We start from the raw sequence: 18,944 nt of genomic DNA on the forward strand, positions 1-18,944 counted from the left end.
AAGTAAAAGCCATATATATGCAGGCTAAAAGAGACTCTTTTCAGACCCAAAGACACATATAGACTGAAAGTGAAGGGATGGAAAGGCATTTATAAATGTGAAAAGAAATCCAGGATATCCATATTTATATCAAACAAAATAGACTTTAAAACAAAGACTCTAACAAGAGACACAGAAGGACACTATATAAGCATAAAGGAAACAATCTAAAAAGAAGATATAACAATTGTACATATACACCCAATATAGGAGCACCCAAATACTTAAAGCAGCTAATAATAAACTAAAAGAAGTAATCGATTATAATATAATAATAGGGGACTTTAACACCCCACTTACAACAATGGATAGGTCATCTAAAAAGAAAATCAACAAGGAAACAGTGGCTTTGAATGCCACACTGGATCAGATGAATCTAACAGATATAGTCAAAACATTCCATTCTAAAACAGCAGAAAACACATTCTTTTCAAGTGTACATGGAACATTCTCCAGAATGGATCACATATTAGGCTACAAAACAAGTTGCAACAAATTCGAAAAGATCGAAGGCATATCATGCATTTTTTCTGACCACAATGCTATGAAACTAGAAATCAACCACAAGAAAAATCTGGACATAAGACAAATACATAGAGGCTAAAACATGCTACCAAGCAATAAATGGGTCAACCAAGATATCAAAGAGGAAATCAAAAAATATGTGGAGACAAATGAAAATGAAAACACAACGGTCCAAAATCTTTGGGACACAGCAAAAGTGGTTCTAAGAGGGAAGTTTATAGTGAAACAGGCCTGCCCCAAGAAGCAAGAAAAATCTCAAATAAACAACCTAACTTTACAACTAAAGAAGCTAGAAAAAGAAGAGCAAGCAACACCCCAAACCAGTAGAATGAAGGAAATAATACAGATTACAGCAGAAATAAACAAAATAGAAACTAAAAAACAATAGAACAGGTCAATGAAACCAGGGATGGTTCTTTGCAAAGATTAACAAAATTTATAAACCTTTAGCCAGACTCATCAAAAAAGATAAAAAGAGAGATAAGACTCAAACAAAATCAGAAATGAAAGATGAGAAATAACAACCAACACCACAGAAATACAAAGGATCATAAGAGAATATTATGAAAAATTATATGCCAACAAATTGGACAACCTAGAAGAAATGGCTAAATTCCTAGAAACATATAACCTCCCAAAACTGAATCAGGAAGAAATAGAAATTTTGAACAGATGAATTACCAGCAAAGAAATTGAATTAGTAATCAAAAAGCTCCCAACAAACAAAAGTCCAGGACCACACAGCTTCACAGGTGAATTCTACCAAATATACAAAGAATACCTATTCTTCAAACTATATCAAAAACAGAAGAAGAAAGAAGCTTCCAAATTTATTCTATGAGGCCAGCATTACCATGATACCAAAGCCAGATAAAGACACTTCCAAAAAAAAAAAAAATGAGAGAGAACTACAAGCCAATATCTCTGTTGAATATAGATGCAAAAATCCTCAACAAAATATTAGCAAACTGAATCCAACAATACATTAAAAAAATCATTTACGATTGAGTGAGATTTATTTCCAGGATGCAAGAGTAGCTCAATATTTATAAATCAATCATGATAAATCACATCAGTAAGAGAAAGGGTAAGAACTATATGATCATTCCAATAGATGCAGAAAAATCATTTGACAAAGTACAACATCCATTCATGATAAAAAAAAAGAAGCCTCAACAAATCTAGGTTTAGAAGGCATCCAAATTGGTAAAAAGAAGTAAAACTTTCACTATTTGGAGATGACATGATACTATATATAGAAAACCCTAAAGACTCCACCCAAAAACTATTAGTATTGATAAATGAATTCAGTAAGGTCACAGGATACAAAATTAATATGCAGAAATCCATTGTATTTCTTTTCTTTTAAGTTTATATATTTATTTTGACAGAGAGGGAGGGGAGGGGCAGAGAGAGAAGGAAAAAGAGAGAATCCCAGGCAGGCTCCACACTGTCAGTGCAGACCCCAGTGCAGGGCTTGAACTCACGAATCTTGAGATCATGACTTGAGCTGAAATCAGATGCTTAAGCAACTGAGCCACCCAGGCAGCCCCAGAAATTAATTGTATTTCTATATACCAATAATGAAGCAGCAGAAAGAAATTAAGAAAACAATCCCATTTACAACTGCACCAAAAGTAATAAAATACCTAGGAATATACTTAACCAAGGAGGTGAAAGACCTAAACTCTGAAAACTATAAAATATTGTTGAAAGAAACTGCAGAAAACACAAACAAATGGACAGATACTCCATGTTCATGAAGTGGAAGAACAAATGTTCATGAAGTGTCTATCCTACTCAAGCAATCTGCTAAATTAATGCAGTCCCTATCAAAGTACCAACAGCATTTTCCCCAGAACTAGAATAAACAATCTTAAAATTTGTATGGAACAACAAAAGACCTCAAACAGCCAAAGCAATCTTGAAAAACAAAACTGGAAATATCACAATCCCAGATTTCAAGGTATGCTACAAAGCTGTAGTAATCAAAACAACACTGTACTGGCACAAGAACAGACACGTAGATCAATGGAATAGAATAGGGAGCCCAGAAACAAACCCACAATTTGGTCAATTAATCTTCATACAAGGAGGTAAAAATATGCAATGGGAAAAAGATAGTCTCTTCAACAAATAGTGTTGGGAAAACTGGACAGCTACAGAAAGAAAGAAAGAAAAGAAAGAAAGAAAGAAAGAAAGAAAGAAAGAAAGAAAGAAAGAACAAGAGAAAGAAAGAACAACAGAAAGAAAGAAAGAAAGAAAGAAAGAAAGAAAGAAAGAAAGAAAGAAAGGGAGAAAGAGAGAGAAAGGAAGGAAGGAAGAAAAAGAAAGAGATGGGAAGAGAGGAAGGGAGGGAGGGAGGAAAGAGAAAGAAAGAAAGATATTTAGAAAGAAAGAAAGAAAGAAAGAAAGAAAGAAAGAAAGAGAAAGAATGAGAAGGGGGGCGGGAGGGAAAGAGGAAGAAACAAACAAACTGGACCACTTTGTTACACCACACACAAAAATAAACTCAAAATTGATTTAGGACCTAAATGTAGGAACTGAAACCATTAAAATCCCAGAAAAGAGCACAGGCAATAATTTATGTGACATCAGCCATAGCAACATTTTTCTAGATATGTCTCCTGAGGCAAGGGAAACAAAATAAAAACAAACTATTGACACTACATCAAAAAAAAAAATCTGTTGCACACCGAAGGAAATAATCAACAAAGCTAAAAGATAACCTAATGAATGGGAGAAGATATATGCAAATGACATATCTGATAAAGGGTATCTATAATATATAAAGAACTTATACAACTCAACACCAAAAAAATAAAATTATCCAATTAAAACATGGGCAGAAGACATGAAGAGACTTTCTCCAAAGGACACATACAGATGGCCAAAAGACACATTAACGGATGCTCAACATCACTCATCATCAGGGAAATGCAAAAATCAAAACCACAATGAGATGCCTCATACCTGTCAGAATGGCTAAAATAAAAAGCATAAGAAACAAGTGTTGGCAAGGATATGGATAAAAGGGATCATTCTTGCACTGTTGGTGGGAATGCAAACTGACGCAGCTACTGTAGAAAATAGCATGAAGTTTTCCAAAAAATCAAAAATAGAACTACCATATGATCCAGAAATTCCACTACTGGGTATTTACCCAAAGAATATAAAACACTAATTAGAAAAGATATTTGCACCTCTATGTTTACTGCAGCATTACTTACCATAGTCAAATTATGGAAGCAGCCCAAGTATCATCAATAGATGAATGGATATAGAAGGTGTGTGTGTGTGTGTGTGTGTGTGTATGTGTGTGTGTGTATATATATATATATATATATATATATATATATACTTACATTACATATATATATAATCAATTTGTTCTCTGTAGTTAAAAGTCTGTTTCTTGGTTTTCCTCTCTTTTTTTCCCCTATGATTGTTTGTTTTGTGTCTTAAATTCCACATATGAGTGAAATTATATAGTATTGGTCTTTCTCTGACTTATTTCACTTAGCATAACACTATCAAGCTCCATCCACATTGTTAACTACAGAGAACAAACAGATGGTTACCAGAGGGGAGGTGGGTGGAGGGATGGGTGAAATAGGTGAAGGGGATGAAGAGCACACTTATGATGAGCACTGAGTAACGTATGGAATTGATGGACCACTATATTGTATACCTGAAACTAATGTAACACTGTATGTTAACTCTACTGGACTAAAATTTTAAAAAATATTTGGAAAGCAAATAAAAAAAAATGAAATGAGGGTGCTTGGGTGGCTCAGTCAGTTAAGTGTCTGACTTCAGTTCAGGTCATGATCTCACAGCTCCTGAGTTCGAGCCCGGTGTTGGGCTCTGTGCTGAGAGCTCAGAGCCTTGAGCTTGCTTCAGATTCTGTGTCTCCCTCTCTCCCTGCCCCTCCCCTGCTCACGCTGTGTCTCTCTCTCAAAAGTAAACATTAAAAAAATGAAATTGATAGCCACAAACTAAGAGAAAATATTCAAAATAAAAAATAAGAAAATATCCAAATACCAGACAAACTGTATCAAGAATATAAAAGGAACACTTGCAACTAAATAATAAGACTAGCAACCAATAAAAATAAAGATACCTGTTATATTGATTCCAAAATTGATCACAAAAAAGCCTAGCAGGACTTCTGACTGTTTGATATTGTCTAAAGGGGAAAGTATGCAATTTCAGGAATATTGCTGGATTTATTTCATTCAAACTTTCACACAGTGTGAAACAAATTAAAAAACAGAGAGCAGGTACTTCTGCAAGTTTACAGACCAGGTTGTAAGACCTATTTTGAGCCTGCTCCACTAATAATGCCTGACCTCTAAATGTCTACATATAAGAGAGTAAAGTGAGAAAAGGGAAAGGAAAAAAAGTATACTATGTGGCTCCACTTCCAAAAAAGTTGTAGAAATGTAAGCACCAAATATTAATTTGACCACAGTTTTGATACAACTCTATTGAGAGTGATAAATTGAAAAGCAACTCTTCTGGAAACTAGGATGTTAGACAGAAATTGAGAATTAACTCATAAATTATATTTTATAAAATGTGCACTGATTCACAGAACTGTACCAAACCAAACTATGATATTCTTTATAGACTCTCACAATTAGCACCAGTTTATTCAGACTCCTGCACATAAGACCACAAATAAACTGAGGCAAGGGTAACTTCACATAGTCTCATGTTTTCTAAAACCACTAATGTTCCACCTACCCCTTAATTTACAAAGTCTGACCAATCCCTGCTAAGACCACCGCAAATTTTGTAACACCCCTTAAGACTCCCTTTGAAACTCACCTTTGCTCTCTATGATGTAGGGTCTTCTTTGTTGCAGAAAACAATAAATTTAACTTGCTTTCAGCTGTGTTCCTAATGGTCTCTTGTTTATGTTAAAAGCAGAATGGGAAGATAAGAAGATAGTGTGTGGTGCTAGATCTTCATCCTCCCCAGCTGTAAGTGAATAGACAATGCATAAAATTTATAAATCAAGAAGCAACAATAAAAACATGTTATTTAGACATAAGTAGGAGCGTCTGAGTAGCTCAGTCAGTTGAGTGCCCGACTCCTGCTTTTGGCTTAGGTCATGTTCCCTGGTTTGTGGGGTTGAGCCTGGCATCAGGCTCTGGGCTGAGCGTGGAGCCTACTTGAGATTCTTTCTCTCCCTCTGCCCCTCTCCCTTGCACGGGCATGCTCTCTCTCTCTAAAATAAACAAACAAACAAAAAACAAATAAAATAAAATAAAATTTAGACATAAGGAGACAGGTATCAAAACAATCAGCTAAGGAAACTAAAAAGTAGTTGCCTCAGGGAATGAGTTAGAAGATGATTATTTTGCTTAAAATCTTGAAGAGTCTAGGTGGCTCAGCCAGTTAAGTGGCCAACTCTTGATTTCAGCTCAGGTCACGATCTCATGGTTCCTGGGATCAAGCCCTGCCTAGGATTCCTGCACTGATGGTGTGGAGCCAGCTTGGGATCCTCTCTCTCCCCTCTCTCTCTGCTTCTTTCCCCCACTCATGCTCTCTCTCTCTCAAAATAAATAAATAAACAAACATTTTTTAAAAATCTTGAAGTACCATTTCATCGTTAAGCATATATTACTTTGATAATAAAGAAATTATATTGAAAATAATAAATATACATTTCAGAACAAAATAAGAAAACAAAGCCATTTATATTTCTTGCTTACCTGAATTTATATTCACTCAACAAATATTTCTTTATTGAATACCACTATATCCCAGACACAAGTATAGGTACTGAGTATCAGCAAAGGAAAAAAAAGACAAAAAACATCCCTGCCCTAAAAAAGTTCAGACAGATGAGGAAACCGGGCCCTGCTCATCTCCCAAAAGGTAAAACAGTTCTAGATCACATAGCTGGCAAATGGCTAAGCCAGGATTTGAAATAAGGTCATCTGATTCTAGACCCTACTGATTTTAATTTTAATTATAGACAGATTGGGACAGGGACAGGAAATTTCCAAAATGAATCTAGGGCATCTTATAGTGCCAAAATGTAAGAAAGTACTCAAACAAAACAAAACAAAAAAAGGACTCCAATAAAAAGTGTATGTCAAAAAAACACAGTAGTCAATTGCAAGAGATCACAATGGCCAAAGCTATAATAATTTGAGCAACAAAATAAGAAAGTATTGGATTATAGCCCAAAGTATAAACCAAATATCCATGAGTCCATACTGACTTAGATAAATGATAAATACATATGCAAGTCATGTATACATACATATATACATACATATGAGAGAATAAACAAATCTCCCATGCAGCATTCCAAATAATATATGACCAGTGCTCGTTAAAACTTCAAGGCCATTAAAAACAAGGAAAATCTAAGAAACTTTCCCAGTCCAGAGGAACTTAAGGAGACATGACAACTAAATGCAATGTAGTATTCTAGATGAGATTCTGAAACTGAGAAAGGACATTAGGTAAAAACTAAGGGAATCTGAATAAAGTCAGAGCTTTAGTTACTAACAGCATTCAACATTAGTTCATTAATTGTAACACACATACCACACTTCTGCAAGATGTTAATTAATAATAGGGGAAACTGGGCTCAGGGTACATGGGAACGCTCTGTAATATCTTTGCCATTTTTCTGTAAATCTAAACCTATTTCTTAAAATGAGGTTTATTTTTAAAAGATTTGAACAAGTGAAAAATATCTACACAGCTTGGCAATTTGGCAATTAGGATCTGTTCTGTTCTTCAAAAATAACAACATAGACCCTAGCTGGCTAAATCTCCTTATCATGTACTCTATGAAACAAGCTGTTTAAAGCCAAGGTTATGAATTCCAAATGAATATTCTAGAAAAAGCGTATTAAAATAACATATACCTTAATATCAAAAGTAGTTCTCTCTAGGGCATGATCACAGATGACCTTTTTGTTGTTGTTTTCTGTGTTTTCCAAGTTATCTGCAATAAGCATGTATTACACATATAATTTCAGAAAGGAGCATAATACTACTAAAAGAAAAGAAAGGTGCTTTTAGTAAAATTTGCAATTAAATAAATGCAGAGGCACCTTCTTTAGGGGAAGGAGAGGAAGAACATTATTCTATAAATACTATATGCCAGTCCCTGGGCTGGGCACTTAACATATATTATTTCATTTAGGTGTGTAAAATAAAGATGTCCTTGAATTGAATCACATTTGGAGAGTATTTTATGTTTATGAAGCCATTATAAGTTTTAAACAAAAATGCAAAGGCATGCTTTTTAGAATTCTGGTCATGCCTTTTTTTTGCTCCGATGCTGAAAGCACAATTAGTTACCCACCACCTAACATGTCATCTACATTTTTTTCTTGTCACATATTTTTATTTGATCCACTTCTGAAGAGAAGCCAATACACCATGTCATGCCTATATATGAATCTCTTTAAACTAATTTTATGCTTCATTGTGAAATAATTGATTTGTGATTCACAGGACATTAATTAACTCATAAGCCTTTAATAGTAAGTAAATAATGAAGTTTAGAAAATGATGGCATGTAATTGAGTCTAAAGGGACTCTTTTCCACACTTTGTTTTTGTTTTGCTTTTTATATTATATCAAATAAAGATGGACAAAATTTTAATCACATTGATCACAGATGTTAAGATCACAAATTTTATTATATGTCAATATTTTTACATAGGGCCCATTTTCTATAAAAGCCTATCTCAGGACCATTTCCTTTGAAAGCCTAACTCAAAATCAAAACTATAATCAATAACCAATTCCTATTATTCTTGCAAGTGATTGCTGAAAATGGATGCTCAGTAAACCTGTAAATTTGTAGATTTGTAGATGGTTTTCTCTAAAGATTTCCAACAAATATAGAAAAAAAACCTGTTTTTTCCCCTGACACCTCTTTCTAGAAGTGACTTCTAAATTCCATCAAGTGACAATACTGTAATTATTGAGTACTGGCTTAGCATTTTATCATATAGTCTGATTTAATCCCTACAATAATTTGTGGTATAGGTACTATTAGCCCCAATTTAAAGAAGTCTGTGTGAAGTCACACAGCAGTAAGTAGAAGAGTTATGTCTCAAATCTGTGTTACATCTGATTCCAAAGCCCAAAGTTTTAATCACCCTGCTGCACTATTTCTTAGCATTGGTGCCTCTATTTGAGACTGAGCTTCAGCTCCCCACTTCCTCAGCTCCCCCTGGGAAGTTGATCTTACCCTAGTTCTATGCCACCCTATCCAAACCACCCTCATCTCTCACCTAGACTACTACAGAAGCTTCCTTGCTGAGATCCATGGTCTCTCTAATCCTTTCTTTGTGTCCTTTTCCTCCATCCCTCAGCCTCAATCCATTCTCTACACTGTAACCACAATGATTTTTCTCAAACCATGAGGCCTACAAGCCATTAACTGTTTGCTGTGTGAATCTCCACCTTCATCTTGTGCAATGCTATCCCTCACTCTCTGTGCTCCTGCCATAGTCTAGTCTTCTTTACATATGAATATGTACCATAGTCCCTCCTGCCACAGGACTATTGCATATGCTGTTCCCTCTCCCTGGACCATTCTTTGCCTAGTTAACTCCTACTCACCTTTCACATAACTACTCATGATAACACCAACAGAAAGCATTCCTTGACCTCCATATCAAGACATAACTCCTCCTGTTATACACTCCAGCAACATGCATCTCTGTTCCATTACATGATATCATTACAATGTTATGTTTGCTTTTGTGATTACCTGATTAAGGTCTTATCTAAGCCACTATGCCCTACTATGCACCAGATTTTAAGCTCAGTGAAGACAAAGACTCTGTTTGCTTTTGCTCCCTATTATTATTTTGCACGCAGCAAGGTTTCAACAAATGCCTATAACTGAATAACTATTCCCACTCTATACCACTATCATCATCCACATAGGGACTACTATCCTTCTCCAATAGGAAGAATGTCCTCTGCCCCTCCATAAGGTCTAAGGCAGGAGTAAAAATTAGGCAAAGATGGGAGATAAATACAAACAGTAGTGGCTGCAGAATAAACCTCCTGGGATCCATGGACAAGAATTTCAACAGCTAATTTAAATTCTAGGTATTAGTTTCATATGCATATTTCCAGCCACCAGAATTTCTCAGAGGCATTTCAAGTTTAACACGTTCCAAACTGAACTATTTTGATTTCTCCTCTAAATCCATTCCTCCTTAGTTTTCCCCACCTCAATAAATGGCATCACGTTGTATCCAATTCCCAGGCCAAAAACCTAAGAATCATGCCTGATTTGCCTTTTTATCATATACCCTACGTTTAAATTCAAATTTGCCCTCTGTTCAAAGCCCTCCAATGACTCCTTTTGTACTTAAATAAAATCCAAAATCTTTATTTGACCTTAACACTTTTCATAATATGGCCCCTCATCATCTCTTTGACCTTGTTTCCTCTTTTGTTCCCTTCCTCATAGCAGTTCAGCATCATGGGCTTCTTTACCAATGTTCTTGGAAGATGCACATGACCACTTCAGAATCTTTGTACTTGCTTCCCGGTGCCTCAAAGGGTCTTACCTCAGATGTTTACTCAGTTCATACTCCCTACTACCTTCAGGGCACACTGTTCACGTTTCCCTTATTGAAAGTTCTTCCCTCATCACCATATCTACATAGCCCTCATTGGTGTTCTAAGCTCTGTATCTCTTTCCCTTTTATAAATAGCACTTATCACTACTGTATTCAATTATATATTTATGTATTTATTCATCTATGCCTCTACTGCTATATTTTAAACTCCCCAAGGGTTATCTGTCCTGTTAAGTATCTAGGAGCTAAATAATTATCCCATGAATGAATGAACATTATTGTCAAAGCCCAACTCTTTTGCATTATTTAACAGTTTGAATTTTTTATGTCAGAGTAGACTCGGAATAGGAAATAAATGAACTATTTAATAACTAATGTTAAAAAAAGATAGCAATGCAAAATGTAATCTTTTAATGATTAGCTAAGAATGATTACAAATCTGTACAAAAGAGTTGTAAAAAATTAATTAAAGCTTATTGTTGTGGTTTCTTAATTGGTTTAGGAAACTTTGAGATCAGATGAATTATTTCCTTTATTGTTTCCCTTTAGCCTTCGTCTGCAAAGTCTGTCATTAATGGCTACTCATGACAATCATATGGCAATAATATTATGTGTCAATGCAAAGATTATATAATGTATAAGAAAAAAAAAAACAATGTTAAAGGCAGTAAACTTGTTAAGTGATTCACCCTGTGATTACTCAGTAAGTAAAAGCATAAGAGATATGGACAGAAGCTCACTATTAATTTTTTTCTTTATGTTACACTAACATTACATTACAAATTACAAATTTCTGATTCAAGCAAAAAAGAAAGATGACAGGCAAATTAACACTATATTTTCTATTTTAGATGATGGATACTTCACCCTAAAGTTTTCAGCATGCTAGAGGAAAGCTGAGAGAGCTCAAAAGGACCAATTTATTTCAACAGGTCAGAAAAGCAAAGAATCAGTCCAGACACTCCTCTTCCCGGTACTCAGTGCCACCTTCCCCCACTATTCAATGCATCATCGAGCCCTAACTATTAATATGTCCCAAAGTCGTCAGTTTAATGCTTTAGGTAGCCACTGCCCTAATCCTCTTACTCGGGTTATAAAATAGTTTCTTGCAGCATCTGGGTGGCTCAGTTGGTTAAATGTCCAACTCTTGATTTTGGTTCAGTCATCATCTCACACGTTCATGAGATCGAGCCCCGCATCCAGCTCTGCACTGACAGCATGGAGCCTGACTGAGATTCTCTCTCTCCCTCTCTCTCTCTCTGCCCCTCCCCTGCTTGCTCATGGGTGTGCAAGTGCGCACGCACACACACGCGTTCTCTCTCTCAAAATAAATAAAACAGGTTTTTTTTTAAGTTTCCTGAAATGTTACTCCACATTCATCTGTTTTCCTTCAGCTCCGTTCTCCAGTTTATAGCAGAGGATATTCTAAGACACGAATCCAGTAATGTCCCTCTATTCCTTAAAAACATACAGTGGCCTCTTCTTGCTTTTAGAAGAATTCTGGTCTTTAATGAGGCCTAAAGGCCACATGTGTTCTGGCCTCTGCCTAACTCCCCAACCTCATTAGGAACCACTTTTGCCTTTACTCTTTCCACTTGAGCCACACCATTTTCCTGTTTGATCCTTCAAGATGCCAAATGCCTTTTTGTCTCAGAGCCCCCCTCTGTAGGTATCATTATGATTTCAGATCAAGGCCATTCCCTGAAGGGAAGTCTCCCAGTCCTTCCAGACTAGGAGAGACTCTTCAGTTACAAGTCCTCATAGGTGTTCTCTGACCTTTTCCACTACAACACATGCCATAATTACACATTTATTTGTTTACTATTTCTCTTCTACATTATACCCTGTAAGCCTCCTAAAAGCAGGAACCACAGTAGTGGCACTTGCTATTATATCCCAACACCTAACATGTAATCTAGTATACAGAAGTTCAGTAAATATTCCATGATAACTGCATGAGATGAGAAGAGACAGCCAAATGTTGGCATAAGGAATCTGTGCTACATTTAAGAGCATTTTCCCAGCATCAATTAACATTGGAATGGGATCCCAAAAAAGGTTGAAGAATCATCCTCTATGGAGACTCTTAAAAAAACAGTATGTATCAGCCTAGAGCTGCACTATACAATATGGTAGCCACTAGCCAAATGTGGCTATTGAGTTCTTGAAGTATGAGAAAAGTACTAAATTTTTATATTGACTACATGTTGAAATACTATTTTGGATGTATTAGGTTAAATAAAATATATTGCTAAACTTAATTTTGCCTCTTTATTTTTAACTTTTTTAATGTAACTACTAGGAAATTTAAAATATATGAATCTCACATTATATTTCTGCTAGACCACAGTGGTCTATGCATTTCAGGACAATACTACCTGAAGATAGGCATGACATAGTGAGACAAACCGTGGACAAGGATCTGAATATTGCAAAAAGTCCTGAAGAATCTTCTTGCACTAGCAGTGTGTTTCTGTCTCCCAATATCATCCCATCCCACTTGGCTGTGCCTGTGCTATTTCACCACACACCCAAATATTTGTTCAATACATGAACCCACTTGGTTAAACAAAGTGAACTTCTAAGTTCCTCCTTATGCCTTTCTGTAATTTAAAGTCTAACATAAAGTTTGCAAAGTTCAGCTTTATCACTTTACTGAATTCCAAATGGTCAGTTTGTTGACAGAGGGCTTGGGACAAAGTGTGGCATGATATGTCATTTCTAGCCAAGGTAACTAGGAACCAAATATTGCAAGCATTAGCTCTATGTAGAACTGCAGATTCACAGTTTTACGAATTCTCTACATACCTCTGAAAGCTTCACTCCTCAGAGTTTTCTTTTTGTTCCTATAGCAGTTTGCCCATGTCCTTTTCACATGCTGTCTTCCTCTTAAGATCCTGAGGCAAGTGAATGGATTTATCTTGGTATCCCTAATATCTAGCCTAGCACAGTGCCTGATACAAAGTAAGCATTCAATAAATCTTTTCTAGAATGTGTTGAGTGAATGTACTTTCCCTTACTCTGATCACTCCTTGACTCTAACCTAAGCACTGACTGTAGATAAAATTTATAGGCTTGTACTTAATGAACCATCACCCAGAGATTGTTTTAGGACCATTTTATGAGTATGTGTTTTAAGTGACTAAATCAAAGACAGAGTATTGAACCTCTTTAAAATGCTTAGGGCTATGCTTTAAGCATTTCACACGTTCAGTATACACTAACTGGCTAACAAATTATAATCATTAGATCAAATACTATTCCCACAAAAAGGTGAAGGACCAGACCACAATTTCTCTTAGCACACTCCACTTCTTGGTCAACAGGCTATGCTTAGGTACACAATTAGTATAGGCACAACTTAGTGAGTGTACCTCTAACACGTAAGCTACAGTTTACGATAAGCTGCAACCACCAAAATATGAAGTCCAGGTGATTCCTTTTGAACATAAACTCTTCATAACATAAAGATGACTGAAAAACTACATCAAGAATGTGTACTGAATAATTTATCTTAGGCAATTAGGTCTAGGTGAGTAGAGCCACAAAGTAGTTGTGGGTACATGACAGACTAATACATACAAGCTTCATGTTTGACCAGCTGCAACCAAGACCTTGCTTCTGCACATGGACATTAAGAGGCACAGCAGCATGCCTGTTGACTGCCAGAAATCAACATGAGGAGACAGATAACCATGGTACCTGGCAGCCTGAGAAATTCGCTGTTTCAGCAAAAGCATCAGGCAGGTTAACCAGGTGAAGGACAATGCAACAAATATCATCCACAGTTCTAGAAATTTTTGCTAATAGGAGCCCAGTCCAAGTATACTCTTGGGCTGAGTCCAACATCTGAGTGAAATGTGAACATTAACCACTCAGGTATAAGTAAATTGGAAATTCAGTTTTGGGGATTTCAGTTAAGTGATTCTCATCAAGAAGTCACAACCTCAAGGCAGAAGAGATTTTGCTTTATAGCAGGTTTTTCTTCTACACTGATAGCCCAAGCAGAAATACTAGATCACAAGATTGTTTCTAATGGTTAAAGTGTATGTGTGTATGTATGCATGTGTGTGTACTCCTCCAAGTTTTGTAAACCTGAACAACCAACATTTATACATATAAATGGCTAACCTGGCATACATCCAGGCCATTACTACTTTTATCCTTGGTGGCCATTGACTACCTTAGCAATGATCTAGAGAAAATGTGTATGGAGAAATTGCAATCCCATTTCAGTAATTGATAGATAGTGGGTCCCAGGCTTTGTGGCAGTCATAACCTCTAGCCATTCCGTTTTTCCATAAACAAAGGAATAATCAATTGATGTGGATTCAACTAGGGGCATGAACATTATCTTTGCCAACATATTCTCTTCTTGCTAAGAACTGCAACTTGCCATTTTGCAAGCAATCAGTGTAGCAAAGAGATCTCATAAAACTCATAAAAAGCTATTTAACCCATTATGTGAATGAGATGCTATGGAAGAAAAAGAAATGACAGGTAATAGGAAAGGGGAAGAAAGGAAAATATGGGATTTTCCAGAGCAATGATAATATATAGGAAAATTCAAAGGGGAATTATAAATTAATTTCAGCTATATTATGAATTAGGATACTGGATTGTCTAAGAACCCAACTACCATTTGTAATGACGTTTCCATGGGGAATGTCTCTAAAATGATTTTCTGAAATGAAATCTCCTTTATATCACTTTTTGCCTAGAAAAAGATTTAAATGAAGAGCAGTAAAAAGTAGTTATGGTTAATAAAAAATCAAAAGAATTCATTTATTCTGCCCTACTTATTGGAGTTACAGGAAAGTAAACAAAGCATTTGTATGCTAACTTTAACCAGATGTAGGGATACCATAAAATACAAAGGAGGGGCCTGGAGGTAGAGAGGTGGTCAAAGAAGGCATGTAAGGGGGATGATTTGAGAGACTTGAAAGAATGTAAAGGGCAGATAAGAGTATTCTTGGCATAATAAAAAAAATAAAAAACAAAAAATTACTTCTGGAAGCAAGAGAAATAATAAAGTCAAGGAAGACTCCCAGATTTCTGGTTTTAGCTCCAAAGAAATAGTGGTACCACTCCCCAAGAGAGAGAAAAAAGAGAGTTACAGAATGAGGAGAAAAATGTAGAGCTTAATTTGGGATGTGAATACAAAAGTACCTAAGGAGCATACAAATGGTGGTATCTAGGAATCAGGTAGACATCCAGAGCTCAGGCTTATGAGACTTCTAGGCTGGAAACACAGATTTTTAAGCCATGGGGAGAGTAATTAAGGGCTTTGGAGAGAACAAATCCCCCTCTCCAAGAGTTTGCTGGTGTATGAAGGGGTAACCTCAAAAGATAGGTAACAAAAGAAGAATGGCCAGAATGGTTGGAGTAAAAAATAAAGATGCCACTGAAGCAAAATAAAAAGAAGAATTTTGAGGAGGAAAGAATGATCAACAAGGACGATCAACTAATATGAAGACTGATATAAATCTGTTGGATTGAATTATATGGGGCCATTGGCATTCGGTAAGAACAGTAGAGTGGAATGGTGCAGGAGGACAATAGTTGAATTGTGGTGGACTAAGACGTAGAGTCAGGTAAGTAGACAATTCTCAAAGAGTGTGCCTATCCAGATGCAAATAAAGATACGGATGTACTGGGAGGGCAACGTGGGCTTGAGGGAGGGAAGGCTTTTATTTCATTTTGCTTTGTTTACATAGTCAAGTATAGGAGTCAGCAAGAGAAAGGAAGAATTTAACAATATGAATGAGAAAAAAAATCAAGAAACTGAGAGAGTTATAAAGGAGGGAAAGAGTGGGACTCAGAGCCCACATGGAAGGAATTAGCCTTAAATAGGAAGAGATCTATATCCTTCATGGGAGGAACAAAAGGAAAGGAGAGAAATATAAAAGTAGGATAGGTAAGATAATAAGTTTGTTGCCTGGAGTTGGGGGTGTTCTCTCTGATGATTTCTATTGTCTTTGTGCAGCAAGAAATGAGCTCATCAGCTGAGAAGAGGTGGGAGTAAAAAGCTGTAGAGTGACAGCTTTAAGCAGAGTGCAGAGTGGGAGAGAGAGCGAATTCTATATACCTAGAAGGCTTGCCAAACTCAACCAAAAGCATAACAAGGTTCTTGGGTTTTGCCAGCAACTGGTTGAACGACTGGCTCATGGGCTGTGAAGTTTATAGTTTATGGACTGGGGAAAAAGAGAAATGAAGAGATTTGAGGTTTCTATGAGAAGAAAGAATAATTGTTGGGGGAAGAGATTGAGAGACATGGAAAATTAGATGTTGAAAATTAATATTGCTAAAGTAGAGCAATTCCAGGTAATAGCAAGAATCAGGGCATGGGAACTGTTGTACGTGGTTGAAGTTGAGTGGAGATAAAGATCATGAGAGTTGATAAAGTCACAGAAATGAGATGTTGTTTAAGTTGGGTAAGTTGTTGGATAAGTTGTTCACATAGGCATGGAAGTCACTCAGAACAATGGTACAAATTGCAACAAAAAACAATGAACAGATTGTCTTTAATAAATAGAAAAGCTGTGATAAATACCAAAATTGAAGTACTTAAAAAATAAAAAAAAAAAAACAATTAAGAAGGGTAGAGGAAGGTCATGCAAAACAATCTTAAAAATTTCCAATGGCCAAAGCTTTCTGAGCAATAAAACAATTGGTTTGGATTATAGCATAAAAATAAAATAAACAACCATGAATTAATACTGATATAAATAAGTGATTAAATAAATAAATAGGGGGGAAGTGACAAATTTTCCATACAGAATAATTCTAAATACTAAATGTAGAAGGAATGAGGAAAATTGAAAATTACCACAGAAATATTTGTTTTAGGCAAGATCCACAGATGAATGCTAAAAGTAGCCACCAAACATTAAGGAGAAACAGGATATTCACATAGCCTTGAACTATCTTCCCAATATATTTATTAATTACTGTGGTGATTTTAACATATATCTAAACATTTTTCAATATTTCTCCCTCTAGGAAGTGGAGCTTAATTCTCCTCCCCTTATGTGTGAGCTAGATTTAGTGACTCCTGTCTAACCCAAGAGTCTGAAAAGGGGAAAAAAATGATAACTTTACAGTGTAGAAACCTGGGAGACACTACTTTAACCAAGGGATCAAGGTTTATAGCACCAGTCCTAAGTCATATTGACATCATGCACCCCCTAATATGATGTGATGGGAAGGATACTTCACTTCTGCAGCAGTCTTCCTCCAAATCCTAACCCCAGTCTAATCAATTGAAAACATGTCACAATGAGGGACAAACTGAGGGACATTCTAAAAACATCTAGTCAGTAATCTTCAAAAGTGTCAAAGTCATGAAAAATAAGGAAAGGCTATAAAACAAGGAAAGATAGATTGGAGAAGCCTAAAGAGACATAACAACCAAGAGCAACGTGGCACTGGACTGGATCTTGAAACAGAGGACATGTGTAAAAACTGGTGAAATCCAATTAAAGCCTATCATTTAGTTGATAATGTTGAACCAATGCTAATTTCCTTGTTTCGATAAGAGGCTAACATTAGGGAAGTGGGCTGAAGGGTATATGGGAATTCTGTATACTTCTTTAGAACTCTTGTAAATAGGAATTCATTTAAAATAAAAAATTTAAAAGAAAAGCTTTAATGAAGAAGAATGGGTAGCGAGGAGACCACTGTATTATCTAATAAAAGATAGGGGATATAATGAGTGTGGAAGATGGATGGCATGAGGCTCACTGGAGCAGGAGGTTTTACAGAAAGATGAAGGAATGTTTTGAGACATCATTAATGGAGTGAAAAATAGAGGCCAGCTTATCAACTCTGCATTAGAGCACAATGTTTATTTGACTAGACGCTATTACTATGTCTGGAGGTCAAAGAAGAATTGAAAAGTATTCACTGCATTGGGTAATTATTTGGTCCAAGTATTATATGGACCACTGGTCCTGATGAGAAAGGCCATCATCCTTGAAATCTATCAATATCAATCAGCTCCCTTCCATTATCCATGGCAAATCCATGATATTTCCAGTTTCAAAGTTTGCAGCCCCCATGAACAAAGTTTTATAAGTGATCTGAGGAATGCCACAATCCGAAGTTGTTTTGCATAGTAACGATGACTGGCATATCTGGAACCTAGTGAATGATCAAGTTCCCTGCTCATATTTGCAGCTTTCCTCACCTTTGACTGCCTCTTACCAAGGGGAGAGTTTTTCTACAAAGTGCTCTAAACATTAGGTCAAACTAGCAAAAAAATTAACAAGGAAAGGAATTTTTAAAAATCAAAACTAATGTTTGTTCAGTGCCTGTCAAGAGTTCAAGCTAGTAATTGATACTTTTACATAAATGATCTCATTTAGGAATAATTCAGAAAATGTGAATAAAAATATGTAAGATGAAACACTGATAAATACTATTCACTGTACTAATTGGAAAAATTAATAACATACACTACTTTAAGATTTAGGAAAAACATGGATCAAAAAGATGGGAAGGAAAAGGGTTTAAAGTACTCACAGGTGGACTCTTCCACTATAGCCTTAGCTGTCTTTTAATCCAACCTACAGTTTATCTATTGTGTGTAAGTACCAGCCCACAACCACGGCAAGTCACAGCTGCAAACAGAGCAATGCAACAAAGGAGACTCACCAAGGCATACAGAGTAAACGCCACCCATCACAACCAGCAAAACAACTCAACTCTGCATTCATATTCATCACAAAATTCCAGAAAGAAAAAAATAAGAACTCCCAAATTTTCAAAAGGGTTCCACTTGATAGATCAGTC

The 18,944-nt window shown here is 36.0% G+C and overlaps 1 long non-coding RNA gene across 2 annotated transcripts in view; it reads right to left on the bottom strand.

Moving 5' to 3' along the window:
* Positions 1–4,685: 4,685 nt before the first annotated feature.
* Positions 4,686–18,944, bottom strand: part of LOC147583570 (uncharacterized) — a 72,813-nt gene continuing 58,554 nt past the window's right edge. The window contains exons 3-5 of one of the 2 annotated variants that reach the window (XR_015248345.1): positions 7,461–7,540; positions 5,398–5,550; positions 4,686–4,753 (exon numbers count right to left, since the gene is read on the bottom strand). This is a non-coding gene — a long non-coding RNA (uncharacterized LOC147583570). The remainder of the gene's footprint in view (positions 4,754–5,397; positions 5,551–7,460; positions 7,541–18,944) is intronic. The other variant, XR_015248346.1, reaches the window with a different exon arrangement.

The sequence above is a fragment of the Puma concolor genome, chromosome A2 (genome assembly GCF_028749965.1).
Source record: "Puma concolor isolate L17-30 chromosome A2, mPumCon1.1.hap2, whole genome shotgun sequence".
In the NCBI taxonomy this organism is placed as follows: Eukaryota; Metazoa; Chordata; class Mammalia; order Carnivora; family Felidae; genus Puma; species Puma concolor.